Source organism: Lytechinus pictus, chromosome 5 (genome assembly GCF_037042905.1).
Source record: "Lytechinus pictus isolate F3 Inbred chromosome 5, Lp3.0, whole genome shotgun sequence".
Classification (NCBI taxonomy): Eukaryota; Metazoa; Echinodermata; class Echinoidea; order Temnopleuroida; family Toxopneustidae; genus Lytechinus; species Lytechinus pictus.
In genome coordinates, this window is record NC_087249.1 from 39,699,884 (window position 1) to 39,726,038 (window position 26,155).

The window sequence follows — 26,155 nt, forward strand, 5'->3', positions numbered from 1 at the left end:
TTAGTAAGAGGTTGCGATGGCCGAGAGGTTAAGGCGTTTGACTTGAAATCAAATGGGATCTTCCCGCGTAGGTTCGAATCCTACTCGCAACGAAATATACTCTCTGTGGTTTTTTGTGTCTCTCTTTTTTTTGTCACCATCTTGACTTTCACATCATAAACAAAATATCTGACTTTACAGAGAAATACAATGAAAATTGTCAAGGCACACTGCCTTGTTGAGTAACTTTCAATCTTAACCCTAACTAGGCCGGGCTTTTTTGGCTGTTCTGTGACCGGGGGGTTGATTCAACCCCCCCCCCCCCCCCCCCTGAGATCTCGGCCGCCGATCGCGCGAGCGCCGCAAAAATTTGCACGCTGGTAGTGTGCGATGTAAAACAATGGAATTTTCAATTTTCAATAATTTTGCTAATTAAACAGTCATTTACAAACACTGCCTGAAACCATTTATTGGCAAAGCACGAGATGATTGAAAATATTGCAGGTCAATGGAATAATGTATCATTGATGGTTCCAAATAATATCTACAACATTTTCATGATCCATAATAGGGGCAGCCCTGATTTTTCCGAACCTATTTTTAGCAATGTCTCGTACGACACATGAAAATGCAAAAGTTTTTCCTACAATTTTATTTTTGATGATGCAATTTCACAATAGCAGTTTCTCTATTTTTGACCCATGGGTGATCGATTTATCCAATAAGGATCTAATTACAGCCCTTCATTTTTCAATAATTGTCCTATTAAAAGTTGTCCCGTACGACACACAATATATACTGCATTTAATTGCAGGATTTGGATTCAGAAACTATAAATAGTAGGCCTATTTTAATTTAAGTAATTGATTTGACATAAAGTGAACTAATAAAGTACTCTTTCTATCTCCATAGAACATGAAATAGGTGATTCTAACCATTTTAATTGACTTCATGTAGGCGTATTCTTTTGTGAATCCCTTCAGCTAAACTGGTGATTTTCACTGGTCAGAGCAGGTTAATTTCTTTGTCATTGAGCATGAAAAGAAAACCTTTATAATTGATTCACCCTTGCCTGGAAGATGACTTCCTCTTGCATGCTAATGTGAAATTATTATAAGATGTAAAAAAAAAATATTTACATATCAATCATCTATTTGGACTTCCCTTGATGATCACTAATTTTGTTATATGCAGTATTGAAACTCCTTACTTTTTTTCAATTTGTAAAAAAATCTGGAAAATAAGACAAACCATATGGTTTCATCAAATGCAGAAAGGTTCGAAAAAGTAGAATCACATTTCCTTAGAAAAAAAAATATTTAGTAGAATTACCAGTGAAAGTTGTCACATATATCATGTATAATACATTTTATATGAAAAAACATGACATTTTAGCCCCATAATTTTTGCAAACAGTTTCATTCATTCATTGTTTAAATAGTGTATTGGAAATCATCAATTAATTCACTAAAATATAATTTCACAGAGAACCTCAAGTTTTTGAGCTCGTAAAAATGCTGTGAACCATTTTACATTTCCCATCATGAAAAAAATGATAATATATTGATCCCGATTGTATATATCGAGGTTACTTAATTATATTGTAATGAATGACTACTTATTAAAATGCTTTTCATTCAAAAGGAAGAATTAAGGGGCGATGCTCCCCTTCTGATTGATAAAGAGTTCATTGTTTTATTCAGGCTGTCCAGTACAACACGCAAGTGCCTGTTCAACACACAAGTGTCCCGTACGACACATTATTTTGTTTATGATATATTGACAGAAATATTCAGCCAATAGCGGTTTCTAACATAATGAATGTCTTACGTTTGATAGGATTATCATTATCATCAGCCAAATAAAGTGATTAAAGAAGTTAAAGAGACATAAACTAAGAAAGTTTGGCTTCAATTTAGAGATGTCCCGTAAGACACATTTTGAGTGTCCCGTACGCCACAATGTTCTTGAAAATTGTAATTTGCTTTATTTATTCATGAATGTTTATTTTGCTTTCTTTCATAGATGTGTTTGTTCTTGGGTAATTGAATATCAATTTGATTTCAGTTTCTATGAAAATTATCTGTCCAACTCACAGACTTTAGAGTACAAACTTGAGGTTTCTAAAAAAGCCACTTTTTCTGCGTCCGTACGACACATTACTATTTTAAATCTGTATAATACAGGATGTGAATTCAAGTCATGTTAAGTCTAGGCTTTCCTAATACTCTGGTAGTACTTGATGATCACCTTTAGTTACTGGAATATTTTTTGTTTTTCTTATAAAAAAAACTGTCAAATGTTCTCTAAATGTCCCGTACGACACGTATGGAATCACCCTAATACGGAAAGGGTCAATTAGGTATTCGTTTCACAAAATTGTATCTGTAATTCTACTTTTATCAACGTTAAAATAATGATCTTTGGAGAAAAATCAGAAACATAACACGCCATATATTGGATCAACGTTTGACGTCACTTAATACCGAGAGATGTGACTGGGCCTATTGTTATTGTTCTGTTAGCACTGTGGTATGGTCTATTGGTTTGAAGGAGTTGATATGGCTGAGTGGTTATCTAGTTTATTTTAAATTTTACTTCCAATATGTTAAGTAACAAGTAGGTTGCGATGGCCGAGTGGTTAAGGCGTTTGACTAGAAATCAAATGGGATCTTCCCGCGTAGGTTCGAATCCTACTCGCAACGAAATATACTTCCTGTGGTTTTTTGTTTCTCTCTTTTTTTTGTCACCATCTTGACTTTCACATCATAAACAAAATATCTGACTTTACAGAGAAATACAATTAAATTATCAAGGCACACTGCCTTTATTTGGTAACTTTCAATCTTAAAACATATTTCATTAAAATGATCTTTTAAATATTGATGAATATTTGAATTGAGCATCATGATTGTGACACAGGTCACTGCTAAGTTTAAATATCCTGTTGTCATGACGGCTGATTACCGTGCTTTTGATTTGCAAAGATCACGTGACTAAATCACCAGATCTTATATAACTTTGAAGTTTGAATGCATCAGGCCAAGAACTTGGTAGAATCGATTCGAAGTTAACTTTTAATAATCAGACCAGAAATATCAAGTTGCCATGGCCGAGTGTTTAAGGCGTTTGACTAGAAATCAAATGGGATCTTCCCGCGTAGGTTCGAATCCTACTCGCAACGATAGGATTTGGTTTTCTTCCCTTTTTTGCAGATGAGCGGATTTGATTTGAGCGAATGATTATGAAGGTGCATATTATTTTTCCTTTTCCTTCCGTATCATCTTTTCCCCACCCCGCCTTTTTTTACATCAGTGTGAAAAAAAGCATTTTATCATTTAGTTTAAGTCTTTACCTATTTCCATGTAATCGATCTTAAATAACTTTGAATGCATCAAGAACAGGCCAAGAACTTGGTAGAACTGATTCGAAGTTAACTTTTAATAATCGTACCAGAAATATCAAGTTGCGATGGCCGAGTGGATAAGGCGTTTGACTAGAACGCAAATGGGATCTGCCCGCGTTGGTTCAAATCCTACTCGCAACGAAACATACTTCCTGTAAGCCCAATCACGTCTTTCGGATTCTGAATTAAAATCATTTATTTCAATGTTTAAGTTGTGACAATGGGCATCGCTGTCACATTACCGGTTGTAACAGGGCCGTTTGTAACATGGCGTTGTTAGCCTTTTACAAAATTTCTGTGTGGTCAGTACTGGAGCCCGTAACACAAAAATATGATGATCGTAGAGCATTTTTCTACGATTGATCGTAGAGCATTTTTCTACGATTGATCCCATTGACTAAAGTGTGCAATCAATCAAGCGTATCAGTACGATCAATCGCTAACCTTTGTGTTACAGGAGGCTGGTCTATTGGTTTTGAAGAGGTAAGATCACTGGTTGGTTGAATGACTCCGAATAGATGTACTTTATTTTCACTTTTAACAATTAGTAAGAGGTTGCGATGGCCGAGAGGTTAAGGCGTTTGACTTGAAATCAAATGGGATCTTCCCGCGTAGGTTCGAATCCTACTCGCAACGAAATATACTCTCTGTGGTTTTTTGTGTCTCTCTTTTTTTTGTCACCATCTTGACTTTCACATCATAAACAAAATATCTGACTTTACAGAGAAATACAATGAAAATTGTCAAGGCACACTGCCTTGTTGAGTAACTTTCAATCTTAACCCTAACTAGGCCGGGCTTTTTTGGCTGTTCTGTGACCGGGGGGTTGATTCAACCCCCCCCCCCCCCCCCCCTGAGATCTCGGCCGCCGATCGCGCGAGCGCCGCAAAAATTTGCACGCTGGTAGTGTGCGATGTAAAACAATGGAATTTTCAATTTTCAATAATTTTGCTAATTAAACAGTCATTTACAAACACTGCCTGAAACCATTTATTGGCAAAGCACGAGATGATTGAAAATATTGCAGGTCAATGGAATAATGTATCATTGATGGTTCCAAATAATATCTACAACATTTTCATGATCCATAATAGGGGCAGCCCTGATTTTTCCGAACCTATTTTTAGCAATGTCTCGTACGACACATGAAAATGCAAAAGTTTTTCCTACAATTTTATTTTTGATGATGCAATTTCACAATAGCAGTTTCTCTATTTTTGACCCATGGGTGATCGATTTATCCAATAAGGATCTAATTACAGCCCTTCATTTTTCAATAATTGTCCTATTAAAAGTTGTCCCGTACGACACACAATATATACTGCATTTAATTGCAGGATTTGGATTCAGAAACTATAAATAGTAGGCCTATTTTAATTTAAGTAATTGATTTGACATAAAGTGAACTAATAAAGTACTCTTTCTATCTCCATAGAACATGAAATAGGTGATTCTAACCATTTTAATTGACTTCATGTAGGCGTATTCTTTTGTGAATCCCTTCAGCTAAACTGGTGATTTTCACTGGTCAGAGCAGGTTAATTTCTTTGTCATTGAGCATGAAAAGAAAACCTTTATAATTGATTCACCCTTGCCTGGAAGATGACTTCCTCTTGCATGCTAATGTGAAATTATTATAAGATGTAAAAAAAAAATATTTACATATCAATCATCTATTTGGACTTCCCTTGATGATCACTAATTTTGTTATATGCAGTATTGAAACTCCTTACTTTTTTTCAATTTGTAAAAAAATCTGGAAAATAAGACAAACCATATGGTTTCATCAAATGCAGAAAGGTTCGAAAAAGTAGAATCACATTTCCTTAGAAAAAAAAATATTTAGTAGAATTACCAGTGAAAGTTGTCACATATATCATGTATAATACATTTTATATGAAAAAACATGACATTTTAGCCCCATAATTTTTGCAAACAGTTTCATTCATTCATTGTTTAAATAGTGTATTGGAAATCATCAATTAATTCACTAAAATATAATTTCACAGAGAACCTCAAGTTTTTGAGCTCGTAAAAATGCTGTGAACCATTTTACATTTCCCATCATGAAAAAAATGATAATATATTGATCCCGATTGTATATATCGAGGTTACTTAATTATATTGTAATGAATGACTACTTATTAAAATGCTTTTCATTCAAAAGGAAGAATTAAGGGGCGATGCTCCCCTTCTGATTGATAAAGAGTTCATTGTTTTATTCAGGCTGTCCAGTACAACACGCAAGTGCCTGTTCAACACACAAGTGTCCCGTACGACACATTATTTTGTTTATGATATATTGACAGAAATATTCAGCCAATAGCGGTTTCTAACATAATGAATGTCTTACGTTTGATAGGATTATCATTATCATCAGCCAAATAAAGTGATTAAAGAAGTTAAAGAGACATAAACTAAGAAAGTTTGGCTTCAATTTAGAGATGTCCCGTAAGACACATTTTGAGTGTCCCGTACGCCACAATGTTCTTGAAAATTGTAATTTGCTTTATTTATTCATGAATGTTTATTTTGCTTTCTTTCATAGATGTGTTTGTTCTTGGGTAATTGAATATCAATTTGATTTCAGTTTCTATGAAAATTATCTGTCCAACTCACAGACTTTAGAGTACAAACTTGAGGTTTCTAAAAAAGCCACTTTTTCTGCGTCCGTACGACACATTACTATTTTAAATCTGTATAATACAGGATGTGAATTCAAGTCATGTTAAGTCTAGGCTTTCCTAATACTCTGGTAGTACTTGATGATCACCTTTAGTTACTGGAATATTTTTTGTTTTTCTTATAAAAAAAACTGTCAAATGTTCTCTAAATGTCCCGTACGACACGTATGGAATCACCCTAATACGGAAAGGGTCAATTAGGTATTCGTTTCACAAAATTGTATCTGTAATTCTACTTTTATCAACGTTAAAATAATGATCTTTGGAGAAAAATCAGAAACATAACACGCCATATATTGGATCAACGTTTGACGTCACTTAATACCGAGAGATGTGACTGGGCCTATTGTTATTGTTCTGTTAGCACTGTGGTATGGTCTATTGGTTTGAAGGAGTTGATATGGCTGAGTGGTTATCTAGTTTATTTTAAATTTTACTTCCAATATGTTAAGTAACAAGTAGGTTGCGATGGCCGAGTGGTTAAGGCGTTTGACTAGAAATCAAATGGGATCTTCCCGCGTAGGTTCGAATCCTACTCGCAACGAAATATACTTCCTGTGGTTTTTTGTTTCTCTCTTTTTTTTGTCACCATCTTGACTTTCACATCATAAACAAAATATCTGACTTTACAGAGAAATACAATTAAATTATCAAGGCACACTGCCTTTATTTGGTAACTTTCAATCTTAAAACATATTTCATTAAAATGATCTTTTAAATATTGATGAATATTTGAATTGAGCATCATGATTGTGACACAGGTCACTGCTAAGTTTAAATATCCTGTTGTCATGACGGCTGATTACCGTGCTTTTGATTTGCAAAGATCACGTGACTAAATCACCAGATCTTATATAACTTTGAAGTTTGAATGCATCAGGCCAAGAACTTGGTAGAATCGATTCGAAGTTAACTTTTAATAATCAGACCAGAAATATCAAGTTGCCATGGCCGAGTGTTTAAGGCGTTTGACTAGAAATCAAATGGGATCTTCCCGCGTAGGTTCGAATCCTACTCGCAACGATAGGATTTGGTTTTCTTCCCTTTTTTGCAGATGAGCGGATTTGATTTGAGCGAATGATTATGAAGGTGCATATTATTTTTCCTTTTCCTTCCGTATCATCTTTTCCCCACCCCGCCTTTTTTTACATCAGTGTGAAAAAAAGCATTTTATCATTTAGTTTAAGTCTTTACCTATTTCCATGTAATCGATCTTAAATAACTTTGAATGCATCAAGAACAGGCCAAGAACTTGGTAGAACTGATTCGAAGTTAACTTTTAATAATCGTACCAGAAATATCAAGTTGCGATGGCCGAGTGGATAAGGCGTTTGACTAGAACGCAAATGGGATCTGCCCGCGTTGGTTCAAATCCTACTCGCAACGAAACATACTTCCTGTAAGCCCAATCACGTCTTTCGGATTCTGAATTAAAATCATTTATTTCAATGTTTAAGTTGTGACAATGGGCATCGCTGTCACATTACCGGTTGTAACAGGGCCGTTTGTAACATGGCGTTGTTAGCCTTTTACAAAATTTCTGTGTGGTCAGTACTGGAGCCCGTAACACAAAAATATGATGATCGTAGAGCATTTTTCTACGATTGATCGTAGAGCATTTTTCTACGATTGATCCCATTGACTAAAGTGTGCAATCAATCAAGCGTATCAGTACGATCAATCGCTAACCTTTGTGTTACAGGAGGCTGGTCTATTGGTTTTGAAGAGGTAAGATCACTGGTTGGTTGAATGACTCCGAATAGATGTACTTTATTTTCACTTTTAACAATTAGTAAGAGGTTGCGATGGCCGAGAGGTTAAGGCGTTTGACTTGAAATCAAATGGGATCTTCCCGCGTAGGTTCGAATCCTACTCGCAACGAAATATACTCTCTGTGGTTTTTTGTGTCTCTCTTTTTTTTGTCACCATCTTGACTTTCACATCATAAACAAAATATCTGACTTTACAGAGAAATACAATGAAAATTGTCAAGGCACACTGCCTTGTTGAGTAACTTTCAATCTTAACCCTAACTAGGCCGGGCTTTTTTGGCTGTTCTGTGACCGGGGGGTTGATTCAACCCCCCCCCCCCCCCCTGAGATCTCGGCCGCCGATCGCGCGAGCGCCGCAAAAATTTGCACGCTGGTAGTGTGCGATGTAAAACAATGGAATTTTCAATTTTCAATAATTTTGCTAATTAAACAGTCATTTACAAACACTGCCTGAAACCATTTATTGGCAAAGCACGAGATGATTGAAAATATTGCAGGTCAATGGAATAATGTATCATTGATGGTTCCAAATAATATCTACAACATTTTCATGATCCATAATAGGGGCAGCCCTGATTTTTCCGAACCTATTTTTAGCAATGTCTCGTACGACACATGAAAATGCAAAAGTTTTTCCTACAATTTTATTTTTGATGATGCAATTTCACAATAGCAGTTTCTCTATTTTTGACCCATGGGTGATCGATTTATCCAATAAGGATCTAATTACAGCCCTTCATTTTTCAATAATTGTCCTATTAAAAGTTGTCCCGTACGACACACAATATATACTGCATTTAATTGCAAGATTTGGATTCAGAAACTATAAATAGTAGGCCTATTTTAATTTAAGTAATTGATTTGACATAAAGTGAACTAATAAAGTACTCTTTCTATCTCCATAGAACATGAAATAGGTGATTCTAACCATTTTAATTGACTTCATGTAGGCGTATTCTTTTGTGAATCCCTTCAGCTAAACTGGTGATTTTCACTGGTCAGAGCAGGTTAATTTCTTTGTCATTGAGCATGAAAAGAAAACCTTTATAATTGATTCACCCTTGCCTGGAAGATGACTTCCTCTTGCATGCTAATGTGAAATTATTATAAGATGTAAAAAAAAAATATTTACATATCAATCATCTATTTGGACTTCCCTTGATGATCACTAATTTTGTTATATGCAGTATTGAAACTCCTTACTTTTTTTCAATTTGTAAAAAAATCTGGAAAATAAGACAAACCATATGGTTTCATCAAATGCAGAAAGGTTCGAAAAAGTAGAATCACATTTCCTTAGAAAAAAAAATATTTAGTAGAATTACCAGTGAAAGTTGTCACATATATCATGTATAATACATTTTATATGAAAAAACATGACATTTTAGCCCCATAATTTTTGCAAACAGTTTCATTCATTCATTGTTTAAATAGTGTATTGGAAATCATCAATTAATTCACTAAAATATAATTTCACAGAGAACCTCAAGTTTTTGAGCTCGTAAAAATGCTGTGAACCATTTTACATTTCCCATCATGAAAAAAATGATAATATATTGATCCCGATTGTATATATCGAGGTTACTTAATTATATTGTAATGAATGACTACTTATTAAAATGCTTTTCATTCAAAAGGAAGAATTAAGGGGCGATGCTCCCCTTCTGATTGATAAAGAGTTCATTGTTTTATTCAGGCTGTCCAGTACAACACGCAAGTGCCTGTTCAACACACAAGTGTCCCGTACGACACATTATTTTGTTTATGATATATTGACAGAAATATTCAGCCAATAGCGGTTTCTAACATAATGAATGTCTTACGTTTGATAGGATCATCATTATCATCAGCCAAATAAAGTGATTAAAGAAGTTAAAGAGACATAAACTAAGAAAGTTTGGCTTCAATTTAGAGATGTCCCGTAAGACACATTTTGAGTGTTCCGTACGCCACAATGTTCTTGAAAATTGTAATTTGCTTTATTTATTCATGAATGTTTATTTTGCTTTCTTTCATAGATGTGTTTGTTCTTGGGTAATTGAATATCAATTTGATTTCAGTTTCTATGAAAATTATCTGTCCAACTCACAGACTTTAGAGTACAAACTTGAGGTTTCTAAAAAAGCCACTTTTTCTGCGTCCGTACGACACATTACTATTTTAAATCTGTATAATACAGGATGTGAATTCAAGTCATGTTAAGTCTAGGCTTTCCTAATACTCTGGTAGTACTTGATGATCACCTTTAGTTACTGGAATATTTTTTGTTTTTCTTATAAAAAAAACTGTCAAATGTTCTCTAAATGTCCCGTACGACACGTATGGAATCACCCTAATACGGAAAGGGTCAATTAGGTATTCGTTTCACAAAATTGTATCTGTAATTCTACTTTTATCAACGTTAAAATAATGATCTTTGGAGAAAAATCAGAAACATAACACGCCATATATTGGATCAACGTTTGACGTCACTTAATACCGAGAGATGTGACTGGGCCTATTGTTATTGTTCTGTTAGCACTGTGGTATGGTCTATTGGTTTGAAGGAGTTGATATGGCTGAGTGGTTATCTAGTTTATTTTAAATTTTACTTCCAATATGTTAAGTAACAAGTAGGTTGCGATGGCCGAGTGGTTAAGGCGTTTGACTAGAAATCAAATGGGATCTTCCCGCGTAGGTTCGAATCCTACTCGCAACGAAATATACTTCCTGTGGTTTTTTGTTTCTCTCTTTTTTTTGTCACCATCTTGACTTTCACATCATAAACAAAATATCTGACTTTACAGAGAAATACAATGAAAATTGTCAAGGCACACTGCCTTGTTGAGTAACTTTCAATCTTAACCCTAACTAGGCCGGGCTTTTTTGGCTGTTCTGTGACCGGGGGGTTGATTCAACCCCCCCCCCCCCCCCTGAGATCTCGGCCGCCGATCGCGCGAGCGCCGCAAAAATTTGCACGCTGGTAGTGTGCGATGTAAAACAATGGAATTTTCAATTTTCAATAATTTTGCTAATTAAACAGTCATTTACAAACACTGCCTGAAACCATTTATTGGCAAAGCACGAGATGATTGAAAATATTGCAGGTCAATGGAATAATGTATCATTGATGGTTCCAAATAATATCTACAACATTTTCATGATCCATAATAGGGGCAGCCCTGATTTTTCCGAACCTATTTTTAGCAATGTCTCGTACGACACATGAAAATGCAAAAGTTTTTCCTACAATTTTATTTTTGATGATGCAATTTCACAATAGCAGTTTCTCTAGCAATAGCAGTTTGGTTTGAAGGAGTTGATATGGCCGAGTGGTTATCTAGTTTATTTTAAATTTCACTTCCAATATGTTAAGTAACAAGTAGGTTGCGATGGCCGAGTGGTTAAGGCGTTTGACTAGAAATCAAATGGGATCTTCCCGCGTAGGTTCGAATCCTACTCGCAACGAAATATACTTCCTGTGGTTTTTTGTTTCTCTCTTTTTTTTGTCACCATCTTGACTTTCACATCATAAACAAAATATCTGACTTTACAGAGAAATACAATTAAATTATCAAGGCACACTGCCTTTATTTGGTAACTTTCAATCTTAAAACATATTTCATTAAAATGATCTTTTAAATATTGATGAATATTTGAATTGAGCATCATGATTGTGACACAGGTCACTGCTAAGTTTAAATATCCTGTTGTCATGACGGCTGATTACCGTGCTTTTGATTTGCAAAGATCACGTGACTAAATCACCAGATCTTATATAACTTTGAAGTTTGAATGCATCAGGCCAAGAACTTGGTAGAATCGATTCGAAGTTAACTTTTAATAATCAGACCAGAAATATCAAGTTGCCATGGCCGAGTGTTTAAGGCGTTTGACTAGAAATCAAATGGGATCTTCCCGCGTAGGTTCGAATCCTACTCGCAACGATAGGATTTGGTTTTCTTCCCTTTTTTGCAGATGAGCGGATTTGATTTGAGCGAATGATTATGAAGGTGCATATTATTTTTCCTTTTCCTTCCGTATCATCTTTTCCCCACCCCGCCTTTTTTTACATCAGTGTGAAAAAAAGCATTTTATCATTTAGTTTAAGTCTTTACCTATTTCCATGTAATCGATCTTAAATAACTTTGAATGCATCAAGAACAGGCCAAGAACTTGGTAGAACTGATTCGAAGTTAACTTTTAATAATCGTACCAGAAATATCAAGTTGCGATGGCCGAGTGGATAAGGCGTTTGACTAGAACGCAAATGGGATCTGCCCGCGTTGGTTCAAATCCTACTCGCAACGAAACATACTTCCTGTAAGCCCAATCACGTCTTTCGGATTCTGAATTAAAATCATTTATTTCAATGTTTAAGTTGTGACAATGGGCATCGCTGTCACATTACCGGTTGTAACAGGGCCGTTTGTAACATGGCGTTGTTAGCCTTTTACAAAATTTCTGTGTGGTCAGTACTGGAGCCCGTAACACAAAAATATGATGATCGTAGAGCATTTTTCTACAATTGATCGTAGAGCATTTTTCTACGATTGATCGTAGAGCATTTTTCTACGATTGATCCCATTGACTAAAGTGTGCAATCAATCAAGCGTATCAGTACGATCAATCGCTAACCTTTGTGTTACGGGAGGCTGGTCTATTGGTTTTGAAGAGGTAAGATCACTGGTTGGTTGAATGACTCCGAATAGATGTACTTTATTTTCACTGTTGACAATCAGTAAGAGGTTGCGATGGCCGAGAGGTTAAGGCGTTTGACTTGAAATCAAATGGGATCTTCCCGCGTAGGTTCGAATCCTACTCGCAACGAAATATACTCTCTGTGGTTTTTTGTGTCTCTCTTTTTTTTGTCACCATCTTGACTTTCACATCATAAACAAAATATCTGACTTTACAGAGAAATACAATGAAAATTGTCAAGGCACACTGCCTTGTTGAGTAACTTTCAATCTTAACCCTAACTAGGCCGGGCTTTTTTGGCTGTTCTGTGACCGGGGGGTTGATTCAACCCCCCCCCCCCCCCTGAGATCTCGGCCGCCGATCGCGCGAGCGCCGCAAAAATTTGCACGCTGGTAGTGTGCGATGTAAAACAATGGAATTTTCAATTTTCAATAATTTTGCTAATTAAACAGTCATTTACAAACACTGCCTGAAACCATTTATTGGCAAAGCACGAGATGATTGAAAATATTGCAGGTCAATGGAATAATGTATCATTGATGGTTCCAAATAATATCTACAACATTTTCATGATCCATAATAGGGGCAGCCCTGATTTTTCCGAACCTATTTTTAGCAATGTCTCGTACGACACATGAAAATGCAAAAGTTTTTCCTACAATTTTATTTTTGATGATGCAATTTCACAATAGCAGTTTCTCTATTTTTGACCCATGGGTGATCGATTTATCCAATAAGGATCTAATTACAGCCCTTCATTTTTCAATAATTGTCCTATTAAAAGTTGTCCCGTACGACACACAATATATACTGCATTTAATTGCAGGATTTGGATTCAGAAACTATAAATAGTAGGCCTATTTTAATTTAAGTAATTGATTTGACATAAAGTGAACTAATAAAGTACTCTTTCTATCTCCATAGAACATGAAATAGGTGATTCTAACCATTTTAATTGACTTCATGTAGGCGTATTCTTTTGTGAATCCCTTCAGCTAAACTGGTGATTTTCACTGGTCAGAGCAGGTTAATTTCTTTGTCATTGAGCATGAAAAGAAAACCTTTATAATTGATTCACCCTTGCCTGGAAGATGACTTCCTCTTGCATGCTAATGTGAAATTATTATAAGATGTAAAAAAAAAATATTTACATATCAATCATCTATTTGGACTTCCCTTGATGATCACTAATTTTGTTATATGCAGTATTGAAACTCCTTACTTTTTTTCAATTTGTAAAAAAATCTGGAAAATAAGACAAACCATATGGTTTCATCAAATGCAGAAAGGTTCGAAAAAGTAGAATCACATTTCCTTAGAAAAAAAAATATTTAGTAGAATTACCAGTGAAAGTTGTCACATATATCATGTATAATACATTTTATATGAAAAAACATGACATTTTAGCCCCATAATTTTTGCAAACAGTTTCATTCATTCATTGTTTAAATAGTGTATTGGAAATCATCAATTAATTCACTAAAATATAATTTCACAGAGAACCTCAAGTTTTTGAGCTCGTAAAAATGCTGTGAACCATTTTACATTTCCCATCATGAAAAAAATGATAATATATTGATCCCGATTGTATATATCGAGGTTACTTAATTATATTGTAATGAATGACTACTTATTAAAATGCTTTTCATTCAAAAGGAAGAATTAAGGGGCGATGCTCCCCTTCTGATTGATAAAGAGTTCATTGTTTTATTCAGGCTGTCCAGTACAACACGCAAGTGCCTGTTCAACACACAAGTGTCCCGTACGACACATTATTTTGTTTATGATATATTGACAGAAATATTCAGCCAATAGCGGTTTCTAACATAATGAATGTCTTACGTTTGATAGGATTATCATTATCATCAGCCAAATAAAGTGATTAAAGAAGTTAAAGAGACATAAACTAAGAAAGTTTGGCTTCAATTTAGAGATGTCCCGTAAGACACATTTTGAGTGTCCCGTACGCCACAATGTTCTTGAAAATTGTAATTTGCTTTATTTATTCATGAATGTTTATTTTGCTTTCTTTCATAGATGTGTTTGTTCTTGGGTAATTGAATATCAATTTGATTTCAGTTTCTATGAAAATTATCTGTCCAACTCACAGACTTTAGAGTACAAACTTGAGGTTTCTAAAAAAGCCACTTTTTCTGCGTCCGTACGACACATTACTATTTTAAATCTGTATAATACAGGATGTGAATTCAAGTCATGTTAAGTCTAGGCTTTCCTAATACTCTGGTAGTACTTGATGATCACCTTTAGTTACTGGAATATTTTTTGTTTTTCTTATAAAAAAACTGTCAAATGTTCTCTAAATGTCCCGTACGACACGTATGGAATCACCCTAATACGGAAAGGGTCAATTAGGTATTCGTTTCACAAAATTGTATCTGTAATTCTACTTTTATCAACGTTAAAATAATGATCTTTGGAGAAAAATCAGAAACATAACACGCCATATATTGGATCAACGTTTGACGTCACTTAATACCGAGAGATGTGACTGGGCCTATTGTTATTGTTCTGTTAGCACTGTGGTATGGTCTATTGGTTTGAAGGAGTTGATATGGCCGAGTGGTTATCTAGTTTATTTTAAATTTTACTTCCAATATGTTAAGTAACAAGTAGGTTGCGATGGCCGAGTGGTTAAGGCGTTTGACTAGAAATCAAATGGGATCTTCCCGCGTAGGTTCGAATCCTACTCGCAACGAAATATACTTCCTGTGGTTTTTTGTTTCTCTCTTTTTTTTGTCACCATCTTGACTTTCACATCATAAACAAAATATCTGACTTTACAGAGAAATACAATTAAATTATCAAGGCACACTGCCTTTATTTGGTAACTTTCAATCTTAAAACATATTTCATTAAAATGATCTTTTAAATATTGATGAATATTTGAATTGAGCATCATGATTGTGACACAGGTCACTGCTAAGTTTAAATATCCTGTTGTCATGACGGCTGATTACCGTGCTTTTGATTTGCAAAGATCACGTGACTAAATCACCAGATCTTATATAACTTTGAAGTTTGAATGCATCAGGCCAAGAACTTGGTAGAATCGATTCGAAGTTAACTTTTCATAATCAGACCAGAAATATCAAGTTGCGATGGCCGAGTGGTTAAGGCGTTTGACTAGAAATCAAATGGGATCTTCCCGCGTAGGTTCGAATCCTACTCGCAACGATAGGATTTGGTTTCTTCCCTTTTTTGCAGATGAGCGGATTTGATTTGAGCGAATGATTATGAAGGTGCATATTATTTTTCCTTTTCCTTCCGTATCATCTTTTCCCCACCCCGCCTTTTTTTACATCAGCGTGAAAAAAACATTTTATCATTTAGTTTAAGTCTTTACCCATTTCCATTTAATCGAACTTAAATAACTTTGAATGCGTCAAGAACAGGCCAAGAACTTGGTAGAACTGATTCGAAGTTAACTTTTAATAATCATACCAGAAATATCAAGTTGCGATGGCCGAGTGGTTAAGGCGTTTGACTAGAAATCAAATGGGATCTTCCCGCGTAGGTTCGAATCCTACTCGCAACGAAATATACTTCCTGTTAGTTTTTTGTTTCTCTCTTTTTTTGTCACCATCTTAGGCCAAGAGCATTAGGTTTAACATGGACATTTTTGGTAACAAGCTGATTTTTTCAGGATAGGTCCAGAAATATGTCTAGAATAACATACTAAAAGTCCTTATATATCCTCCTTGAGGGTTTTCCGTCATCCAAGATGACGTCCAAAATGGCCGCCATTACAGAAAATGGCCATAACGCTCTCATTATCCAACCTAGACATCGAATTTTGGGGCATATTTCATGGTTTAAAGGTGTAAAAAGAGCTATTGATAAAAGTTAGAGTGAACATAGGCAGACCAGTATTCCTAAAAATCCAAGATGGCGTCTACAATGGCCGCCAAAGCCTAAAAACCCACAATTCATCGAGTACTAATGTTAGTATCTTTAATTTTGTTTCTATTCAGTGGTGTTAAGGGTCAAGTAGTACATTTGGACAAGTTACAAGGACAGTCAGTGGTCAAGTATGTCCAAAAATCCAAGATTGCTTCGAAAAATGAGGTCTAAAATGGTTGATATTACTTACAAATGGACATAGTACATTTAATATCTGCTTGAGATATATGATTTTGGTATCTAAACCATGGTTTAAAGGGTCAAATAATACATTAGGACAGGTTAAAAGGAGTTTCAGTGGTCCATTATGTCCAAAAATCCAAGACGGTTTCCAAAAATGGAGTCTGAAGTGGCTGCTATTCCTTACAAAGGGACATAGTTAATTTTACATCCGCGTGAGAGATATCATTTTAGTGTCTAAACCATGGTTTGAAGAGTCAAATAATACATAAGGACAGGTTAAATGGACAGTCAGTGGTCCAGTATGTCAAAAAATCCAAGATTTCTTCCAAAAATGGAGTTTAAATTGACTGCCGTTACTGAAAAATTGATATAAAAATTGAAGATGGCTTGTAAAAATGGAGTCTAAATTGAGATAGTCTATCTATTATCTACCTTGGAGATGATATTTTGGGGTCTAAAGCATGGTTTAAAGGGTAAAATAATGCATTATGACAGGTTAAGAGGACATTCCTTGGTCCAGTATGTCATAAAATCCAAGATGGTTTCCAAAAATGGAGTCTAAATTGATTGCTGTTACTGAAAATGGACATAGTTCATTATTTTGATATCTGCCTGGGATATATGATTTTGGTGTCAAAACCATTGTCTAAAGGGTCAAATAATATATTATGAAAGTTCAAAGGACAGTCAGTGGTCCTGCATGTACAAAAATCCAAGATGGTTTCCAAAAATGCAGTCTAAATTGACTGCTGTTACTGAAAATGGACATACTTCATTAAAAATCCACCTAAGAGATATGGTTGTAGTGTCTATACTGTGGTTTAAAGGATCAAATAATACACCAGGACAAGTAAAAAGGACCGCCATTGGTCCAGTATGTCCAAAAATCCCAGATGGCTTCCAAAAATGGAGTCTAAATTGACTGCTGCTACTGAAAAATTGACATATTTCATTAAGAATACACCCGAGATATATGATTGTGGTGTCGAAACTATTGTTTAGAAGGTCAAATAATACACTTGGACAAGAAAAACATGACCGCCAGTGGTCCAATATGTCTAAAAATCAAAGTATTTAATATCTGCCTGGCAGATATGATTTTGGTGTGTAAACCATGGTTTATAGAACCAAATAATATATTGACACAAGTTACAAGGACAGCCAGTGGTCCAGTAGGCCTATGTCCGAAATCCAAGATGGCTTCCAAAAATAAAATCTTAATTGACTGCTGTGACTGAAAACAAAGGACAAATTTTTATCCAAAATCCACCTGAAAGATATGATTGTGGTGTCTATACTACGTTTTCAAGGGTCAAGTAATATTTTTGACTGTTAACTATGATATACAGTTGTCCATTTTACCTAAAAATCCCAGATGGCTTCCAAAACGGCGTCTTAATAACTCCCATCATTTGAAAATAGTGTTAATTCATACAATATCCACCTGTGAGGAATAATTGCGGTATCAACGCTTAAATGCATTGGGGAAAAGTGATCCTATGGCTTATGATTTCAGGAGCAGGTAACAGCAGGCATTTTTCAATAATTTTACCCCCTTGGATTTTTGCACATAATGAAGAGCTGAACATCCTTGTTACTTGTCCTATATTTGCCAATTCACTTCTCACAGGTGGATATGAAGTATGACCGTTTTTAAGTGATGGGAGTTACACGCCCTTTTGGAAGCCCTCTTGGATTTTAATGCAAAATGGACAATTGCATATCATTGTGAGGGGTCCCAAAGTATTATTTGACTCCTGAAACTATAGACACCAAAATACTAGTAATATCTCTCACGCGGATGTAAAATATACTAATGTCCCTTTGTAAGTTATAGCAGCCACTTTAGACTCCATTTTTTGGCAGCCATCTTTGTTTTTTGGACATACTGGACCACTGCGTGTCCATTTACCTTCTCGTAATGTATTATTTGACCCTTTAATTGGTTTAGACACCACACTATCATCTCCCAGGCAGATATTAAATGAACTGTTATGTTAATTTGTTTGTAACAACAGCCATTTTAGACTCCATCTTTACAAGCCGTCTTCGATTTTTGGACATACTGGACCACTGGCGGTCCTGTTTTTCTTGTCCTAGTGTATTATTTGACCCTCTAAACAATCGTTTCGACACCGCAATCATATCTCTCGTGTGGATTCTTAATGAAATATGTCAATTTTTCAGTAACAGTAGTCAATTTAGACTCCATTTTTGGAAGCCATCTTGGATATTTGGACATACTGGACCACTGCATGTCCTTTCTAACCTGTCCTTAGGTATTATCTGACCCTTTAAACCATGGTTTAGACAACAAAATATTATCTCCCTGGCAGATATTAGATGAACTATGTCAATTTTAGTTTCCATTTTACAAGCCGTCTTTGATTTTTATGTCAATTTTTCAGAAACAGCAGTAAATTTAGACTCCATTTTTGGAAGTCGTCTTGGATTTTTGGACATACTGGACCTGTGAGAGTCTTTTTAACCTGTCCTAATGTATTGTTTGACCCTTCAAACCATGGTTTAGACACCACAATCATATATGCAGGCAGATATTAAATGTACTATGTCCATTTGTAAGTAATAGAAGCCATTTTAAACCCCATTTTTGGAAGCAATCTTGGATTTTTGGACAAACTTGACCATTGACTGTCCTTGTAACTTGTCCAAATGTACTACTTGACCCTTAACACCACTGAATAGAAACAAAATTAAAGATACTAACATAAGCAATAGATGAATTGTGGATTTTTAGGCTTTGGCAGCCATTTTAGACGCCATCTTGGATTTTTAGGTATACTGGTCTGCCTATATATGTTCACTCTAACTTTTATCAATAGCTCTTTTTACACCTTTAAACCATGAAATATGCCCCAAAATTCGATGTCTAGGTTGGATAATGAGAGCGTTATCGCCATTTTTCTGTAATGGCGGCCATTTTGGACGCCATCTTGGATTACGGAAAACCCTCAAGGAGGATATAAGAAGACTTTTAGTATATTATTCTAGACACATTCCTGGACCTATCCTGAAAAATTCAGCTTGTTACCTGAAATTTCCTTTCTTAAGCCTATTTTGGCCTAATGCTCTTGGACTATCTTGACTTTCACATCATAAACAAAATATCTGACTTTACAGAGAAATACAATTAAATTATCAAGGCACACTGCCTTATTGGGTAACTTTCAATCTTAAAACATATTTCATGAAAATGATCTTTTAAATATTGATGAACATTTGAATTGAGCATCATGATTGTGACACAGGTCACTGCTAAGTTTAAATATCCTGTTGTCATGACGGCTGATTACCGTGCTTTTGATTTGCAAAGATCACGTGACTAAATCACCAGATCTTATATAATTTTGAAGTTTGAATGCATCAGGCCAAGAACTTGGTAGAATCGATTCGAAGTTAACTTTTAATAATCATACCAGAAATATCAAGTTGCGATGGCCGAGTGGTTAAGGCGTTTGACTAGAAATCAAATGGGATCTTCCCGCGTAGGTTCGAATCCTACTCGCAACGATAGGAATTGGTTTTCTTCTCTCTTTTTTTTTTGCAAATGAGCGGATTTGATTTGAGCGAATGATTATGAGGGTGCATATTATTTTTATTTTTCCTTCCGTATCATCTTCTCCCCACCCCGCCTCTTTTTTACATGAGCGTGAAAAAAGCATTTTATCATTTAGTTTAAGTCTATACCTATTTCCATTTAATCGATCTTAAATAACTTTGAATGCATCAAGAACTTGGTAGAACTGATTCAAAGTTAACTTTTAATAATCATACCAGAAATATCAAGTTGCGATGGCCGAGTGGTTAAGGCGTTTGACTAGAAATCAAATGGGATCTTCCCGCGTAGGTTCGAATCCTACTCGCAACGATAGGATTTGGTTTTCTTCCCTTTTTTGCAGATGAGCGGATTTGATTTGAGCGAATGATTATGAAGGTGCATATTATTTTTCCTTTTCCTTCCGTATCATCTTTTCTCCACCCCGCCTTTTTTTACATCAGCGTGAAAAAAACATTTTATCATTTAGTTTAAGTCTTTACCCATTTCCATTTAATCGATCTTAAATAACTTTGAATGCGTCAAGAACAGGCCAAGAACTTGGTAGAACTGATTCGAAGTTAACTTTTAATAATCATACCAGAAATATCAAGTTGCGATGGCCGAGTGGTTAAGGCGTTTGACTAGAAATCAAATGGGATCTTCCCGCGTAGGTTCGAATCCTACTCGCAACGATAGGAATTGGTTTTCTTCTCTCTTTTTTTTTTGCAAATGAGCGGATTTGATTTGAGCGAATGATTATGAGGGTGCATATTATTTTTATTTTTCCTTCCGTATCATCTTCTCCCCACCCCGCCTTTTTTTACATGAGCGTGAAAAAAGCATTTTATCATTTAGTTTAAGTCTATACCTATTTCCATTTAATCGATCTTAAATAACTTTGAATGCATCAAGAACTTGGTAGAACTGATTCAAAGTTAACTTTTAATAATCATACCAGAAATATCAAGTTGCGATGGCCGAGTGGTTAAGGCGTTTGACTAGAAATCAAATGGGATCTTCCCGCGTAGGTTCGAATCCTACTCGCAACGATAGGATTTGGTTTTCTTCCCTTTTTTGCAGATGAGCGGATTTGATTTGAGCGAATGATTATGAAGGTGCATATTATTTTTCCTTTTCCTTCCGTATCATCTTTTCTCCACCCCGCCTGTTTTTACATCAGCGTGAAAAAAACATTTTATCATTTAGTTTAAGTCTTTACCCATTTCCATTTAATCGATCTTAAATAACTTTGAATGCGTCAAGAACAGGCCAAGAACTTGGTAGAACTGATTCGAAGTTAACTTTTAATAATCATACCAGAAATATCAAGTTGCGATGGCCGAGTGGTTAAGGCGTTTGACTAGAAATCAAATGGGATCTTCCCGCGTAGGTTCGAATCCTACTCGCAACGATAGGAATTGGTTTTCTTCTCTCTTTTTTTTTTGCAAATGAGCGGATTTGATTTGAGCGAATGATTATGAGGGTGCATATTATTTTTATTTTTCCTTCCGTATCATCTTCTCCCCACCCCGCCTCTTTTTTACATGAGCGTGAAAAAAGCATTTTATTATTTAGTTTAAGTCTATACCTATTTCCATTTAATCGATCTTAAATAACTTTGAATGCATCAAGAACTTGGTAGAACTGATTCAAAGTTAACTTTTAATAATCATACCAGAAATATCAAGTTGCGATGGCCGAGTGGTTAAGGCGTTTGACTTGAAATCAAATGGGATCTTCCCGCGTAGGTTCGAATCCTACTCGCAACGAAAGATTTATTTATTTATTTATTTAGACAATCGCATTTTTTTCTTCACAATTGACCGCTTTAATTATCAGTCACAATCGTCATAACCTGCCGCAATCAATGGTCGGTTTGGGATCGGTCTTATATCAGTCTGTTGTAGAAGTTGTTGGTCTCCAGACGTAGCTTTATAGGGGGAGCAAGTCATGAACACCCCCCCCCCACACACACACACACACACACACCCACACACACTCACACCATTTTCTACGCCATTTCATTTTGGAAGAAATACTACAGTCAATAATAGGTTTCAAGTTTATTTCATTGATTTCAAATCTAAACATAAAGGATTACGTTCAAATAAAATTAACGAATTTTAATTATCAAACAAAAGTTCAGTTCAGTTCAGTTCAGTTCAATTTATTCATTTTCTCAGCATAAAAAAATGATATATATACAATATGTACAGGAATGACAAATAGTATCAGAGAAAATTGGAAACTACAGAAAAGTTTATAAAAACTTGTGAGTAGTAGTTCCCAGTACATTGTATGACATTAATATTGAATTAAAACCAAAAAAAAAGAGAAAAAATGCACACACAGCATCAACAAACACCAGCAAACACACAGGGAGGGTAGGGCGGTAAATGTATGAGATTTCAGCAAGGAGAAAGGCAACAAATTATTTTGCATATTCATTTAAATACATTCTTTTTAACTTAGATTTAAATGACGTAATTGTTGTTGAGTACTTAATTCCATCGGGGAGATTATTCCAAATGCGTGGGCCATAATGCCTTAATGAATTTAGGAGAATTTGTGTTTTAACCTTGGGATAATGAAAATTATTACTTGAGCGAGTATTGTGACAATGAACGGAATTATTTATTAAAAACATACGGGATATATTAAAAGGAATTATGTTATGAATAGTACGAAACATCACAGATGCTATCTGAAATTTATGAATATCATATATATTAAGGGTATTGAGATTAAAAAATAAAGGTCGTGAGGGAGCTCTAAAGGGGGAGTTGGTACATATTCTTAATATTTTCTTTTGTAATTTATGAAGGGGTTCCAATTTCGTTATTCCAGCATTCGCCCAAATAATATTACAATATTGAAGATAGGGTAAGGAAAGACAGTTATATATCATAAATAACTCCTTCTGTGGCAAAAAATTGCGAAGTTTAAAAAGAATACCAATATTTTTTGAGATTTTGTTAGCTAAAATAGAACGGTGGCTGCTGTATGACAGTGTATCATCTAAAGTGATTCCGAGAAACTTGGTTGTTTTCGAACAATTCAAGAGGATTTGATTCATAAATATTTTAACATCCGAAATGTCATGTTTTACATGTTCTTTACTAATATACATAACAGTTGTCTTTTCATAATTGATTACTAATTCATTAGCATGGAACCAGTTTATAATCTTAATTAATTCTCCATTTGTATTCTTAATAAGTAAATCAAAATCACAATTGGACGCAACTAAATTTGTATCATCGGCAAAAAGGACAAAATGAAAAAAATGAGAAACATTACATAAATCATTGATATATATCAAGAATAAGAGCGGGCCCAGTGTGGAGCCCTGGGGGACTCCACAATGGACCCTCTCATGATGAGAAACAGCATTATTATAAACGGTATAATGAAAACGATCAGTTAAATAATCTTTAAACCATTCAAGGACAATGCCACAAATACCAAAATGAGATAGTTTACTAAGTAAAATATTGTGGTTGATAACATCAAAGGCTTTGCTTAAATCGAGAAAAATACCGAGTGAATGTAGATTATTAGTCATATTATTTAGGAGATGATCATTAAGGTCGATAAGTGCAAGCTCGCATGAGTAATTTGATCTAAAACCGTATTGTGAATTATTTAATAGATTATTTTTATCAATGTGCCGTATAAGCCTATTGTACATTAACTTTTCTAAGATTTTGGAAATACTAGGGAGTAAAGTAATAGGTCTATAATTTGAAAATATATGCAAGTCCCCTTTTTTAAATACTGGAATAATTTTCCCTATTTTCATGTCCTTTGGGAATCTACCTGTTAAAAATGATACATTAAAGATATGTGTTAGGGGTTTTGTTATGAAATGAATTATTTTTTTAATAACACACTGACTAATTCCATCAAATCCCATGCTTTTACTTGATTTAAAATGTTTTACTATTTCAATAATTTCATGTTCATTTGTTGGATGTAAGAATATAGAATTTTGACATTGGTTTGAGAGATAAGACAAAAAATTATTAGAACACTGGGGAATATTTAATTTGATATTGGTAGCTATATTAGCAAAAAATGTATTAAATTCTTCTACGATAATTTGATCATCAGTTATTTTAACACCATCTTTCAGGAAATAAGTATTTAAATTATGTTTATTTGTAAAAAGAACCTCATTAATTATTTTCCACAACTTAGAAAGATTATTTTTATGTTTTTGCAGCAAGTTACTATAATATTGTTTTTTGGCCTTTTTTAGAATAAGGTTCAATTTATTTCGGTAAGATTTGAACTTCCTTTCAATTGTTTGATTTCTACTTTTACAAAAACGTTTATATAAATTGTCTTTTTTATGTATGCATTTCAATAAAGAGTTTGTTATCCATGGCTTGCGTATTTTTTGTTTTGTTTTTGTTCTTATTGATACACAGTTACTGTCGTACGCAGTTTTAAAATAGTGCATGAATTTACAATAGGCATTATCAATATCTTTGCATAATACAACTTCATCCCAGGAAATATTAGATAAATCATTTTTCAGAGAATTTATAGAAGCTGTATCTGTCTTATGTAAAGTGGGAGGTAGAATTTTATTGGTCTTTTGTTCGCAATACAGATTACTTATTTGGAATATGGGGGGATGATCAGTAATGTCGCTGTAGAATATCCCTGTCTGAATTTGAGAAGTATGTACGTTAGTAATTATGTTGTCGATTAAAGTTGAAGATTGGGTGGTAATCCGGGTGGGCTTATCTATTAAAGGACGAAATGAATTATTATATAAAATATTAACAAAATCATTTATGTATTTATTGGAATCAATGTTCAGAAAATTTATATTAAAGTCGCCCATAATGTAAATGGACTTATTTTCATGTGACAATTTGTCAAGACATTCATCAATATTTTCATTAAAGCCTTTGATATCTACATGAGGATCTCTATATATGACACCAACCACAATATTCTTTCTATGTTGCAATACTATTTCTATAAAAAGAGATTCACAAAAATAATTTGATAAACATATATCTGATCTTATTTTGACATTAAATGAGTTATGGATGAGCAAGGCAACACCGCCTCCTCTTCGATCATGTCTGTCACTGTGATAAAAACTGTATCCGTCAAAATTAAACAAGAATGGTGTGTTATTATGAATCCACGTTTCACTAAAACCATAAATAGAAAATTTCAAATTAAGTTGAGTAATAAAGGAATGAATATCATCAAAATTTCTATATAGACTTCTAGAATTAAAATGAAGCATACTAAATCTCTCTTTGTTATCATCACATATCTGTTTGTTATTATTGAATTCATTACATAACCAATATCTTGATGGATTGTCAAAAATATAAAAATTGTCATCTGGGTCTAAGTCAAGTTACATTGATAAATTAAAATGTCTAACAATAAACAGAACGAGTCACAAATTAAACAAAACGAAAAAGGGGAAAATCAATATTAAGTGATTCCATCCATTTATTAGTAAACGCTTTTGTGTGGGAGTAGGTGCGCGGGTGCGTGTGGGAGGGGTGCATTATTTACACTAAGGTATCGTATGCCCTTCTCTTTTTTGATATCATGTGAAAATTTATTTTGCATTGCGATCGAAGATAAATTAATATTTTAGGCAATTAATACTTTACAGGATCGAAGCAGATACTTAATTTCTTATACCATTATTCTGAACTTTAAAATATATTAAAGTAAACTCTTAAAAAATGTATAAAAAAAGGATTGGTTAAAGTAGCCAATATGTTGGTGAATATGACATGGAGAAAAGAGGTAGGCCTACGTGTAAGCCAAAAATCTGTTCGATTCTTACAAAGGAATAATGATTGAATTTGACCAATTTTTTTCGGTCGGGCACATGTTCATTAATACATCGCTTTCATTACCAGTGATTTTTAAGAGTATAGATTTGTTTTTTTACAAAGGTGAGCCGATGTTGTAGTTTGCTTTC

At 34.5% G+C, this 26,155-nt stretch overlaps 20 non-coding genes across 20 annotated transcripts; all 20 read left to right on the forward strand.

Annotated features, from left to right (window-relative positions):
• The first annotated feature begins 10 nt into the window (after positions 1 to 10).
• TRNAS-UGA (transfer RNA serine (anticodon UGA)) lies at positions 11 to 92 on the forward strand. The gene has a single exon. It is a non-coding gene; the product is annotated as a tRNA-Ser (tRNA).
• A 2,510-nt stretch (positions 93 to 2,602) lies between these two features.
• TRNAS-AGA (transfer RNA serine (anticodon AGA)) lies at positions 2,603 to 2,684 on the forward strand. The gene has a single exon. It is a non-coding gene; the product is annotated as a tRNA-Ser (tRNA).
• A 397-nt stretch (positions 2,685 to 3,081) lies between these two features.
• Positions 3,082 to 3,163, forward strand: TRNAS-AGA (transfer RNA serine (anticodon AGA)). Its single transcript has one exon. It is a non-coding gene; the product is annotated as a tRNA-Ser (tRNA).
• A 776-nt stretch (positions 3,164 to 3,939) lies between these two features.
• On the forward strand, positions 3,940 to 4,021 carry TRNAS-UGA (transfer RNA serine (anticodon UGA)). Its single transcript has one exon. It is a non-coding gene; the product is annotated as a tRNA-Ser (tRNA).
• Positions 4,022 to 6,531: 2,510 nt separating this feature from the next.
• On the forward strand, positions 6,532 to 6,613 carry TRNAS-AGA (transfer RNA serine (anticodon AGA)). Its single transcript has one exon. It is a non-coding gene; the product is annotated as a tRNA-Ser (tRNA).
• Positions 6,614 to 7,010: 397 nt separating this feature from the next.
• On the forward strand, positions 7,011 to 7,092 carry TRNAS-AGA (transfer RNA serine (anticodon AGA)). The gene has a single exon. It is a non-coding gene; the product is annotated as a tRNA-Ser (tRNA).
• Positions 7,093 to 7,868: 776 nt separating this feature from the next.
• Positions 7,869 to 7,950, forward strand: TRNAS-UGA (transfer RNA serine (anticodon UGA)). The gene has a single exon. It is a non-coding gene; the product is annotated as a tRNA-Ser (tRNA).
• A 2,507-nt stretch (positions 7,951 to 10,457) lies between these two features.
• On the forward strand, positions 10,458 to 10,539 carry TRNAS-AGA (transfer RNA serine (anticodon AGA)). Its single transcript has one exon. It is a non-coding gene; the product is annotated as a tRNA-Ser (tRNA).
• Positions 10,540 to 11,206: 667 nt separating this feature from the next.
• On the forward strand, positions 11,207 to 11,288 carry TRNAS-AGA (transfer RNA serine (anticodon AGA)). The gene has a single exon. It is a non-coding gene; the product is annotated as a tRNA-Ser (tRNA).
• Positions 11,289 to 11,685: 397 nt separating this feature from the next.
• TRNAS-AGA (transfer RNA serine (anticodon AGA)) lies at positions 11,686 to 11,767 on the forward strand. Its single transcript has one exon. It is a non-coding gene; the product is annotated as a tRNA-Ser (tRNA).
• An 801-nt stretch (positions 11,768 to 12,568) lies between these two features.
• TRNAS-UGA (transfer RNA serine (anticodon UGA)) lies at positions 12,569 to 12,650 on the forward strand. Its single transcript has one exon. It is a non-coding gene; the product is annotated as a tRNA-Ser (tRNA).
• Positions 12,651 to 15,155: 2,505 nt separating this feature from the next.
• Positions 15,156 to 15,237, forward strand: TRNAS-AGA (transfer RNA serine (anticodon AGA)). The gene has a single exon. It is a non-coding gene; the product is annotated as a tRNA-Ser (tRNA).
• Positions 15,238 to 15,634: 397 nt separating this feature from the next.
• Positions 15,635 to 15,716, forward strand: TRNAS-AGA (transfer RNA serine (anticodon AGA)). The gene has a single exon. It is a non-coding gene; the product is annotated as a tRNA-Ser (tRNA).
• A 279-nt stretch (positions 15,717 to 15,995) lies between these two features.
• Positions 15,996 to 16,077, forward strand: TRNAS-AGA (transfer RNA serine (anticodon AGA)). Its single transcript has one exon. It is a non-coding gene; the product is annotated as a tRNA-Ser (tRNA).
• A 3,997-nt stretch (positions 16,078 to 20,074) lies between these two features.
• On the forward strand, positions 20,075 to 20,156 carry TRNAS-AGA (transfer RNA serine (anticodon AGA)). Its single transcript has one exon. It is a non-coding gene; the product is annotated as a tRNA-Ser (tRNA).
• A 276-nt stretch (positions 20,157 to 20,432) lies between these two features.
• TRNAS-AGA (transfer RNA serine (anticodon AGA)) lies at positions 20,433 to 20,514 on the forward strand. The gene has a single exon. It is a non-coding gene; the product is annotated as a tRNA-Ser (tRNA).
• Positions 20,515 to 20,794: 280 nt separating this feature from the next.
• On the forward strand, positions 20,795 to 20,876 carry TRNAS-AGA (transfer RNA serine (anticodon AGA)). The gene has a single exon. It is a non-coding gene; the product is annotated as a tRNA-Ser (tRNA).
• Positions 20,877 to 21,151: 275 nt separating this feature from the next.
• On the forward strand, positions 21,152 to 21,233 carry TRNAS-AGA (transfer RNA serine (anticodon AGA)). Its single transcript has one exon. It is a non-coding gene; the product is annotated as a tRNA-Ser (tRNA).
• Positions 21,234 to 21,513: 280 nt separating this feature from the next.
• On the forward strand, positions 21,514 to 21,595 carry TRNAS-AGA (transfer RNA serine (anticodon AGA)). The gene has a single exon. It is a non-coding gene; the product is annotated as a tRNA-Ser (tRNA).
• Positions 21,596 to 21,871: 276 nt separating this feature from the next.
• Positions 21,872 to 21,953, forward strand: TRNAS-UGA (transfer RNA serine (anticodon UGA)). The gene has a single exon. It is a non-coding gene; the product is annotated as a tRNA-Ser (tRNA).
• The last annotated feature ends 4,202 nt before the right edge of the window (positions 21,954 to 26,155 follow it).